Source organism: Bufo gargarizans, chromosome 3 (genome assembly GCF_014858855.1).
Source record: "Bufo gargarizans isolate SCDJY-AF-19 chromosome 3, ASM1485885v1, whole genome shotgun sequence".
Classification (NCBI taxonomy): Eukaryota; Metazoa; Chordata; class Amphibia; order Anura; family Bufonidae; genus Bufo; species Bufo gargarizans.
In genome coordinates, this window is record NC_058082.1 from 105,389,295 (window position 1) to 105,400,993 (window position 11,699).

The window sequence follows — 11,699 nt, forward strand, 5'->3', positions numbered from 1 at the left end:
ACACCCAATATCCCCACCAATCAGCTATTTGAAGAGGCTGCAGCCGCCTCCTCACAGCTTTCAATGCACCGCACTGCTCAGGGTATAGTGGCAGTGCTTGGTATTGCGGCCCAGGCCCATTCACTTGAATAGGACTGAACTGTGCGTAGGCCATATGACCGATGAACGTGACATCACTGGCCTAGGAAGCGGCTGCAGCACTCACCGGAGCACCACAGCCTCTTCAAACAGCTGATCCAGATTCCTGGAGTTGGATCCCCACCGATCAGATATTGATGACCTGTCCTAAGGGATAGGTCATCAATATTTTACTCCTGGAAAACCCCATTAAAACCACATGCATTCATAAAGGGCAGTGTTTGCAGTGTGTTGCCATCATTTTCCATATTTTTATTTATTTTTGCCACCTATTGACTTTAATGATGATAAAATAAAATCCTGGTAAGTAAAAATGGATGCACAGGGCTTTTCATCATGTCGTATAGAGATTAGTCCCCACCCGTGTGATTTCCCGTAGTGAACTCTGCTCCTGTGACAGGACCACACAGCATATAATGAGTTATAATGCTGTGTGCCTCTGCCCAACCTCCACTGTAATGATTTGTACTTTCATAATGCAGTCAGTACATTATATGCTGTGTGGTTCTGTCAAAGGAAAAGTGTCTAGTCCAGGAAATCACTCCCCTGCATGGAGCGTTTTTCCCACCGTGGACACGCTCATCTCAAACTATCCTAAGGAGACAGGTCCACTCTCCTATTAGCCTAAAGACACACACAAAGAAATGAGTTCCCCATTAATTCTAAATACCAGGAGAGAAGTTCATGAGCAGGACTATGACCCCAGTGTGGCGCACAGGATGACGGTTTTTATCCTGGACTTTCTGAGTTCTAGATATTGTAGCTACAGATTCAGGTCTCAACGGCTGGCTTTGAAGGACAATAAAGTCTCACAACCATCTACTTGCCCTAGCCGCAGAAACTCTTCTCTTCTAAAAAAAAAAAACCAACCTCTTGCTGTTATGTGCAGCAAATCTGGCAACCTACGAAGTGCTATGTCTTAAAGTGTTTATTTGATCATGATCAGTTTTGAGTAGTTTTTTTGGACCCTCTTGGAAGAAGCTGATTGAGGAGCTGTAGGACCACCCCCCTGATGGACAGAACAAAAGCTGGCTTTCCCTGCAGCAGTAGGCAGACTATTACTAGAGGCCATTTGAGGACAGTAGGTGTTTGTGTTAAGTTGACCCCTGTGGCCCTCCTAAGCCTGTACTGGAGGTGTCATTGGCTCAAGGGTATTTTACACAGGGCGACGATCACCCAAATGATTGTTCATATGAATATTCGTTCCCGATAATTGCCCAGTGTGGACATCGAGTGTGTCCAGCGATTGAACAGCAGCATGTTGTCCGTCTTCAGCTCCCAACGGGTGGAGGTTGGAGCTTAGAGTTTGGGGTGAGATAGACTTGCATAGTGCCTGTTCTATCAAGTGCACTGGGTCGACCATGGAGGAAAGAACAGCTGTTGTCTTATACTATAGTCTAACAGTGGATCTGATAGCCATGCACTGTGGCTAGCCTTATGCCTGAAGCCCGCTGCTGACACCATGACTTTTCATAGCCTATCCCCCAGCTTCCCATCACAACCAGCGAGTGGCGTGCTGCCGACTTGGAGCGTGACCCGGGCGCTGAGCTGCTAGAGGGAGGGGCCGCTTTTTCCCTTCACGCTTCATTTCTAAATAATAATAATAAAAAAAATACACATGCAGCGCTCATGGCCTCCAAATGCTTACTGTGTCGCGCACGCTTTCCCAGGAAATGCTCTGGGACTGAGGCTTGTAAGACGAGCAGCTTACATCTGTCATGGAAATGTGCAGAACTCGTGTTGGCTGCTGTGCATGTGTGTCTTTCCTGCCGTTCTGGTCCGATGAAGTTGGACGGTGGAACACTGCAGTTAATATCCATGCATTATAACCAAATCAAATATGGGATTTTTGAAAGGACAGTTTCCAAATTTGCTGGTGTCCATGCCAGAGATGGCACAATTCCACACCATTTTTCTCACTTTACTGGATTTACTATCTGTACTATGTAATACTTAAAAAAAAAAAAAAAAAAAAAAGGGTGTTTAGATCGATAAAATACTGTAAATCTGCATTGTATACATGGAGCACCTTCTGCAAATGTGAGCGAATCCTAACAGCGGTGCACAGAAAGTTAAAAGGGTTGTTTTAAAAGTTTTTTATTTTATTTATATTCCTATCTTCAGTCCCCTGCCAATCGAGAGCAGAGCTGTCAGCAGTTAAAACCGCGAATCGTGTGCGCAGTTCCCTCTCGCAGACAAGGTTCAGTACACACTTGCTGTTTTCACCCCCTTGCTGTGTCCTGTAATCTTATGATGTCCATGTTCAATGCATTAGATGCATCGTGTATTCATTTGCTATTGGGCCCGACTACCCTGAATATTGCCGCCATAGTTCTAATAATAAAATACCAAGGTCTGTCAACAGCAGCTGGTTGATTGTTTCCAGGGTACAAGTTTGACCGCCGGTCTATTCAGAACCCTCCTAGCTGCAGTCTTGCGGCTGCATGGTGGGGGGCAGCTATCACTGTGGGTCCCAGCACTTGGACCACCACCGATCTGGCAGTTAGCGGCTAATCCAGTGGGTAAAGGAGAATTGCTTCTGTCCAGAATACCTGTGTCTGCTAGGTCCCCAAACTGTGGCCAGATATCTAAATGGGGGTGATGCAAATAATAACCCACCACCATGTTTCAAGAGTAAATCCTGGTTAAAGGGAATCTGTCACCAGATAAATCGTAAGAATCCATCTTGTGTGTGAGATGTGCGCTGCTCAGTACACTTGGTTCTGTTTCGTTGGGTGCCCTCTTTGTTGAGAAATCTGCTTTTATTTTATGCTATTGAGGGCAGTGCCATTGCACCCGAGGCTCTGCTCATTTTGCTTCCCGGCTGCACCCCCCACCGCCATAACAGACATGGCCAGGCAGTAAATATGTACTCGGTGGGTTCAGCGCATGCACTGTTCATGGCTGAAGATCGCGTACAGCGGGTGCGCCCAGCGAGCTACCTTGAGACTTTATGGCCAGCTCTGAGTTACTGCCTAGCCCTGTTGGTCACATTGGTAGGGGCGCAGCTGGGAATGAATAGAAGCAGAGCCACAGGTGCAAAGGCACCGCCTTCTTTGCACATAGGCACTAATTAGCATAAAACTAAAAAGCTGGTTTCTCAACAAAGAAGGCACCTAACGAAATAGAACCAAGACAATTACAATGTACCGACGAGCGAGCATCTTGCATGTAAGATGGATTCATAACGATGGATCTGGGGACGGATTCCCTTTAAATTTGAAAGATTTAGCTTTACCCACCAAGTACCAGCAAACGGCACACGCGTTACTTGTGGAATCTAAAGAATCCTTTCAATCTAACAATGGTTCTTGTGTTTCTGCATTGAAAAACAGCATTGTTGGATAGAAATTACCCATGCAGCCCTGGGATTGATTGAGAGAAAGGGCTCCTCCCCATCCATCATATAAAATATTATTGTATATTTAATATTCACAAGGAAATTAGTGACTACTTTTTCTGGTCATATTGGACGACACTTTCCCCATCTTAAAGTGACCATTGACCCTTGAATACCATTTTTTGTTTTTAAAGAGGACCTTTTATCAGTTTTCAAAGACCCCCCCCCCCCCCCTGCGCCGTTCGTCCGCTGTTGGCCCTGTTTATTTCGGCGCCTTATATTATGTTCCGATTTGATTATACTAGGCGGAGACTCGCAGTTTCGCTGGGGGGGGGGGTTCTCTTCTCCCTGGCTGTGAGCGCATCCAATCAGAGCGCACCTCTCTTAGCCACGGAGAATGAGCTCATTATCCCTGGCTAAGAGCAGTGTGCTCTGATTGGATGCGCTCACAGCCAGGGAGAAGAGAACCCCTCCCAGCGAAACTGCGAGTCTCCGCCTAGTATAACAGAGTCAGTTTATTCTAATATAAGGTGCCGAAATCAATGGGGCCAACAGCGGGGGGAGGGGGGTCTTTGGGGGGGGGGGGGAGTGGGGGCTGCCCTATAAGGTAAGACCATAATTAGACTAGGGCTAAACTGATGAAAGGTCCTCTTTAAATAGGTTTACAATCCTGAGCGCATTCATTTCTTTTCAGTGATTGGAACAGATTTTCTGCTACTGAGCTCCAAATGCTTTACATAGTGGTAAATGACAAACTGGCTACCTGCAGCCACCACTAGAGGGAGCCAAGGAGCTTCCTGCATACTGTCATACACTAAACTCTATGAGAACACTGCCATAGAGATATGTTAAAACGTCACAGCACAGGCGCAGTAAGGAAGCCTGCAGCAGGAGCGCGTCCTTCACTCACTGCGCCTGCGTCGAATACTAAACTGGACGGCGCAGATGCGGGATTTACTGGACACTGAGGAGAACTCGAAAGTCAATCAACTGGACCTGGGCGTGCCAAAGGGTGCATAGACCGAGCCTCTAGGTGCTGAAGCAACGCCCTGATAACCTAGAGGCTCATTAGCATATTTTAAAAGTCTTTATTTTAAGAGAACAGCAGCAGGCAGGGAGTTATAAAGCACACTGTTATGCACTGCTGACATTAGCATTTGACTAATGTCAGTCCGCTACATGACGTTATTTCTCATGACAGAAACCCTTTAACACAGAATTTTTGGCCAAAACATGTGTTCTGACTTTCCTGTATCCAGTTTTACCCTAAGGGCTCATGTCGGCTGGGCCCGTGCTGTGGACCGCGAATTGTGCCCAACCATCGGCAGGCGCGGACCCATTCACTTGAATGAGGTCTGTGATCCGCAGTGCTTCCGATCTGTGCCTTAATTCTGCACCGTACTGTATCATCGGGATTGCGGACCCATTCAAGTGAATTCACTTGCGTTGCACATACAGCCAGTGCCCGTATATTGCGGACCCGCTGTTTGTGGGACGCAATATGAGCACGGCTGGGCAACGGGAACATTATTCAAATCAAGCTTTTATATTAACATTTTTTATGGATTTTTGGTGATATTTCTTTTTAATTTACTATATCACTGTCTATATATAAAAAAAAATCATCTTGCTAGGCCTAAAATATTTCGAGACTACCTGTTCAATGAGAGCAGCCATGGACAGGCGGGGACTTCATTGACTTCTGTGGGAAATTTTTTTGGGGCATTAGGGAGTAGATCAGCTGTGACATAACCTATTGAGAATGCGGGATCCTGTGGTGTTACTTGTCATTGTAATCCTGCTTGTGGTGATAGTGAGATTTCTACTGAAAAGTTACCTAGACAGTCCAGAAAGTTATAACATCTTATTAGGCCCAGTGGCCAGTGTGAAGACTGCAGGATTTTAGAAAAACTTTTAATATAGTGACGTAGACAATGAAAACATAAATCACAAAAAAAAAATTATAAATATTTTAACATAAGACTGTAATTTAAACAATAGGTCATCTTCTGATGACCCATACCTGTTCAGTTTACGACCCTTTTGCACAGGGCAATAATCGGGAAGGAACCATTATTTCCGACCATTGTCCTAATGTTGAGCCTCAGTTGATCAGTGATCGCTTGTCCCCGATATAGATTCATTGTTTCAGGACAGCAGATCCCTGTTCACACGGGACCATATGTGGACTACAAATGATTTTAGGAACATTTGCCAGGTGATTGGTGGCACCTTTTCTCAGGACACGTCTTACACAGACACCCAGTGGGGGGGTGTCCGTGATTGGAGACAACTCCGATCACAGATTTTTACCTCTCAGAGTAGTGGTCAATTGCAGTTTTGAAAATATCATCTATTTAGCTAGTACTATATTACACTGAAGATTTTTGGCACGGAAATCCATGTGTAATACACACTGTGTGCGTGTGGCCTTGAAGGGATTGGCCGCCTTTTTGGGGGGGAGGTGCAGGTTGGCAAATCCTCCCCTCGCCTGCAAAGGGAAGTATCCTTGCTTGCTTCCCAGTGCTGGATCCCAACTCCACAACCGTGGCTGCTCCGCTGGGCTCCCTGGATGTGAACTTTGTTTGCCTCCGCAGTGACCCATCCACCTCGCATCATGTGACCATGATGCAAGGGATGCGGGGTCACTGCTGTAGTGCCGGAAAACGGGAAGTTTACATCTGGGGAGCCCAACGAAGCAGTCGAGGCTGTGAGAAGGAGGATCCGAGAAGCAGGTGGGAAGTATTCTTCCCTTCAAAGGTCTACCCAAGAAGGAAGTTATAGGGGGGGGAAAAAACAAAGTTATGCACCCCCTTTAAATTAAAATTTAGGTCCACGGGGACTTGTGTACTGATACAGAATTCTCCATCGACTGCCGTATAGACATGGTGCGCTGCTTCCCCCGAACCCAGCACAAACAGTGCTTCTGGGGAAGAAAAGTTCCTGTATGGGGTCCTACAGAGGTGCACACTTGTCATCTGCCAGACTGCTCAAATGACAGGACAAAAGAATTTGCTGCTGGTTGGATTGCCAGCGTGAGGGCAGTGAAATTAGGTTTCCTTGCGAGTGGTGAGAGGCGTCCAGATCTGGCACCTGTTTGACCCCTCTCAAGGTTGTCGCTCTGCACTAGTTATCACTGTTCGCACTTGGATCTTGGCCTGGGAGAAGTTTGAACCCACATGCCCTTTATGAAACCAGAAGCTAAGGTGAGACACACACTGCTGACGCCGCCACTTATTTATTGGTTCTGCTTCCTGCGGCAAGCGTTTGTGTCTCCCGCTGTCTTTTGATGTATTCTGTATTTTACCGATACCATGGTGAAGTCATTTTTTAAGATCTGATTGCTGGCGGTGACTGCAGACTTTCCTGGTTTTGTTCCACAAGCTTGAAACCCCATGCTTCCTTAATACTAATCACAGCTGAGGGTTTGCTACAGTTGTATCTAGTGAGCTTAACCAGCCTGCACCCTGGACTGATACTGAATCTAGGAGGGATTTGTGCTGACGTGGTGTTGGGTTCTCATAGGATTACCTAGACCGGATACAATTGTACCTACCTCTCCGCTGTCAGCAGGCCTAGGCCTGTGCTGGTTTCCACTTTCCAGCATCTGAAAAGTTTAGGTTCCCTGACAGCCAACAGAGATCTTGAAAACAGTGAATCATTAAAATGGAAGGTGTATTAGAAAGTCGGGGGTTCTTTATTTAGCCCACAGACCAAGGGTTTTTCCTACTATTCAGTTGCAAAAAAAAAAAAAAGCATTCATAAAAGAAAAATGATTGTTTAATTCCTAATTACAGTATTCCATTAACCCACACTCATATGTACATCCCCCTCCCCCCATTTCCCACAGGTGGTAAGGCTGTTCCAGTATATAGAACGCCAGGAATCGGCCAGACAAAAAACCGTTGCGTGCATCAGTATTTGTCCTGCCGATTTTCGGCATATTTACCAGGTCACTTCTGGACCCCATTATAGTTAAAGGGATTCTGTCATGAGATTTTAGCCCTATAAGCTAAACATATGGCCATGTCCGTACTAATAACATGAATCCTAAGCTGGCCTTATTAAACCTGCTTGTGGCTCTATTAGACCCGAAAACAGGTTTTTATAACCTGTCAATCACCTACCTAAGGTGCCCAAGGGGATGTCCGTTAATACAGGGTGCCCGGCTGATGCGCATACGCACTTCGCTCAACGAAGCCGCTGCCAGGAGTCCGCGGCGCATCAGGCTGAGCCTAGTGCGCAGGCGCCGGATCTGGCAGAGGGACGGGAGGATTGCGGAGGCGGCGCTGAGGTGAGGAAGGCGGCACTGTAGACAGGGAGGGCGGCGATTAAGACTGGGAAGGAGGTGCCGGGCACCCTGTATTAACGGACGTCCCCTTGGGCACCTTAGGTAGGTGATTGACAGGTTATAAAAACCTGCTTTTTGGGCTAATAGAGCCACAAGCAGGTTTAATAAGGCCAGCTTAGGATTCATGTTATTAGTACGGACATGGCCATATGTTTAGCTTATAGGGCTGAAATCTCATGACAGAATCCCTTTAATGGAAGTAGACAGCATTCCAGTAGCATCCGTCTGGAACATTTAGAGGGGGTAGGGTACGTTCACAGCTGCAGTGAACATTTTCAGCAGGCTGCTCTGGCAGAGAGCTGCATGTCTGCGTTCACCGGCTCAGACATTGCTGGATTCACCAGATCACCGCCGGATCCCTATTGACTATAATGGGATCGGGCTGTGACCCAGCTGCTTTCTGGCATAAATTGTTTTAGCGAGACAAATACTGCTGCATGCAGTCTTTTTTTTTTTTTTTTTTGTTCAGCCGTGTCCGTATTGCAGCCCGCAAACAGCATACGGACCCATTCCCTTGAATGGGTCCGCAATGCGGAAGGTCGGTGCGGAACGTAGTGCTTCCGCGGGGTTTCTCTTCGTGCCTCCGCACCACAAAGAAAAAAAATAGAACATGTTCTATTTTTTGCGGTGCGGACGGATTATGGACCTATTCAAGTTGCCTGTGCATTTTGCGGTCCCCAATGCACAGAACGGATGTGTGAATGAGCCCTTATCCGGCTATTTGTAACTGATCTCTAAGTAATCAGCATCTGATTGTGGGGGTCCCGGTGATCAGCTGTTTGAGAAGGAACGGATCTTTGGTCAGTGACGTCACGACCATCGGTCACATAGCTGCGCGCAGTGCAGCCCCATACCAGAGGATAGGTTATCAGTTACAAAGAGGCGGGTGACCCTTTAATTCCAACCAAATCATACCATTACACTTAACCCATTTTGTATATTACCAGTTAATTTAGTTTGGGCAAATTATAATCCTATCAGTTTTGTGGTTTGGGTTATCTGCGATCCTTTAGAGGGTGCAGCTTGAGCTAACCAAAACTTTGCTAAAAGCCGTCTTGCTTCAAACAAAGTTTTAAGGCCTGCCTTAATTTTATCTCAAAAAAATGTTTGTTTCATTGGGTGTATCCAAAATACATAACTGATATTTCCAAATTTACCTCAAACACACAGTCGACCAAAGAAAATGAGACAATTGGAAAATTCCAAATTGAATTTACCCAATCTAGGGTGTTCGTATCATATCTGGGGCAAAAATGTAGCAGTAATATATATCCTGTGATGAAACATGGATTGTGTATTTATCTTCCGTCATTCATTACTTTATCAGTCCATAAACAATAGTGCCCAACCTAATGAATTTACTAAATCCTCAGATACTTGACCGTATCTGTTGTGGGGTCCGCAAACTGCAGATCCACAAAATATGGATGTGGTCTATCTGCTGTGCGCATTTGTTCTGCAGACCCATTGACTCCAATGGGTCCACATTTTGCAATCCATTATAGGACATGCCCTATCTTCCTGTGGAACAGACATACAGATGCAGATGGAAGATCTGTGCTATCTCTATGTCCGTTCCCCAGAAAGACAGAACATGTCCTATACTGTGGCCCACGGACCCACTGAAGTCAGGGGGTCTGCAAAAAAATGCAGATGCAACATTGGTGGTGTCCGTATTTTGTGGATCTGAAAAATACAGTTTTATCCTTTCTTTTTGTAACTTCTTATACATTTTTCAAATTAGACCCCTTGTATCAATGCTGCGCCATCCCATTGATCTACCTCTAACCTCAGTTTTTATTATTTATGGCATATTTTAATTGAATGTATCTGAATATATATCCCTTTGTGTTAATCCATATTCATGTTGTAAAGGCTCATGCACAGAAATGTTTTTTTTGTTGTTTTTTTATATACAGGTCTTGGGGGGGGAAAAATAAATAAACTGAACTGACTCCGTGTGCATTCCGTGTCTGTATGTCCGTTCCGCAAAAAATAGGACCTATTGTATTCTTGTCCGTCATGCTGAGAACGACAGGCATTGTTACAATGGATCCACACAAAAAATGGATACAACACTGACATCACACGGATGTCAACTGTTTATTTTTTTTTGCGGATCTGTGTTTTGCGGACCACAGAATACATAAGGTCGTGTGCATGAGCCCTAATACTTTGAAATCTGCTAATTTGCCTTCTTTAGATACTTGATTACCTCACGTGATTCCTTTGTGTATCCAAAAAGAACTACTCACCGAAATATTATAATTATCCCATAGTGGAGTAATGTCCAGTGATCTTTTTACAAATCTCCTCTCGTGCCTTGTAGCATCAAAAATATTGGTGAGGAATCGGTATCCAACCCCCCTTGTCTCTACCAATTTGAAAATGGAGCGTGACCCACCACTTCCTATGTCATCAAATCCCTTGACCGAGTCTGTAGTGTTCTACCACTCTGGCACATTTCTATGTAAATTGTGAGGTAAGATAGTTTAATGTTCGGAGTTGCCAAGCCCCCATCCCTATAACTTAAACAGGATTGTCCTGCCCTCTATATTGATGACCCATTGTCAGTATAGGTCATCAGTATCTTATCGGCGGGCGTCCGACACCCAGCACCCCCACCGATCAGCTCTTTGAAGAGGGCATTATACTACGTGTTGTCTCCTGTGGAGCGGTGGTGTAGTGTAATAGCGTTCTCGTTCCATGGAGCAAGTACTTGTCATTGCACTGCACTTCCGAGACGGCGGGCAATGTGATGAACAGGAAGCGCTTCCGCCGCATAAAACAGCTGATCGTGAAGCAAATGGAGCTGAGCTGCAATACCAAGCAAAGCTGCTGTGCTTGGGAGAGATGCCGTGGCTCCCTGTAACAGCTGATCGGCGGACCCCTGCTCATCTCATATTGATAACCTATCCTGACGATAGGTTTTATAATGGATCAGTCCGGTTCCTGTCAGTTGTCGGGTTTTATTTTTTGTATGGATACATTTGTACAAATGCTAAGCCGTTTTATTAAAAAAAAGAACATTTTATACAATTTTGCTAACAATTTTTTTTGTTTTTGTTTGGTTTGCAGATAAAGGAATGGGAGACGATCGCCCCTTTGTGTGCAGCGCCCCCGGCTGCGGGCAGGTAAGAGACAAGTAGAGCTGAAGGCATTCATTACATGCCAGGAAATTCTCTTTTCTTATTTTTTTTTTTTTTTTTCTGAGTTGACGTGGCTAGGTTAGGCTATTGTTCCCAATGTTCACCTCTGATGGAAGGCTTTGTTTGGAGCTTCCATTGTTTTTGATAGGAGGAATAGTGTTGCTTGCAGCAGTGCTGTTTTTCCCATCAGGACATCATTGGCCGCCGCCGGTGTCTGTCGTGCGACCCATAGGATGTTTATAAATGAGGGAGACGGGAACTGAGCCTTAAATGTTTATGGTGCTTGCGGCAGCCATTGTAACCACTCACATTTCTCATAAATGATTGCTGAGGTGGTAATATTTGCAGTCGATGCACGATGAGAAGCTAAAGATAAATCTTGTGTGGACTTTCCTCCATTGCTTAGTGACACTGCTATCTGGTAAAAACGGGTCCATCAAGTTCAACCACTCGCCACTTTCCTTTTCTGCAGCTGTAAAACTAAATTCCTTTCCTTTAATATTAGAAGAACCAGTTTAGGTGGCAGATCATCAGATATTCCCTATTGGGACATTCAGACATCATAGAGCAGGGATCAGCAACCTCCGGCACTCCAGCTGTTTAGAAACTAAAACTCCCAGAATCCTTTCTTCACTTCTATGGGATTAACAAGAACAGCCAAGTAAATGTGCATGCTGGGAGCTGCGGTTTCAGCTGGAGTTCCGAAGGTTTTTGATCCTTG

The 11,699-nt window shown here is 45.4% G+C and overlaps 1 long non-coding RNA gene across 1 annotated transcript in view; it reads left to right on the forward strand.

Annotated features, from left to right (window-relative positions):
- Window positions 1-10,963, forward strand: part of LOC122933294 — a 46,324-nt gene extending 35,361 nt beyond the window's left edge. The window contains exon 3 of the long non-coding RNA XR_006388412.1: window positions 10,908-10,963. This is a non-coding gene — a long non-coding RNA (uncharacterized LOC122933294). The remainder of the gene's footprint in view (window positions 1-10,907) is intronic.
- Window positions 10,964-11,699: the final 736 nt, after the last annotated feature.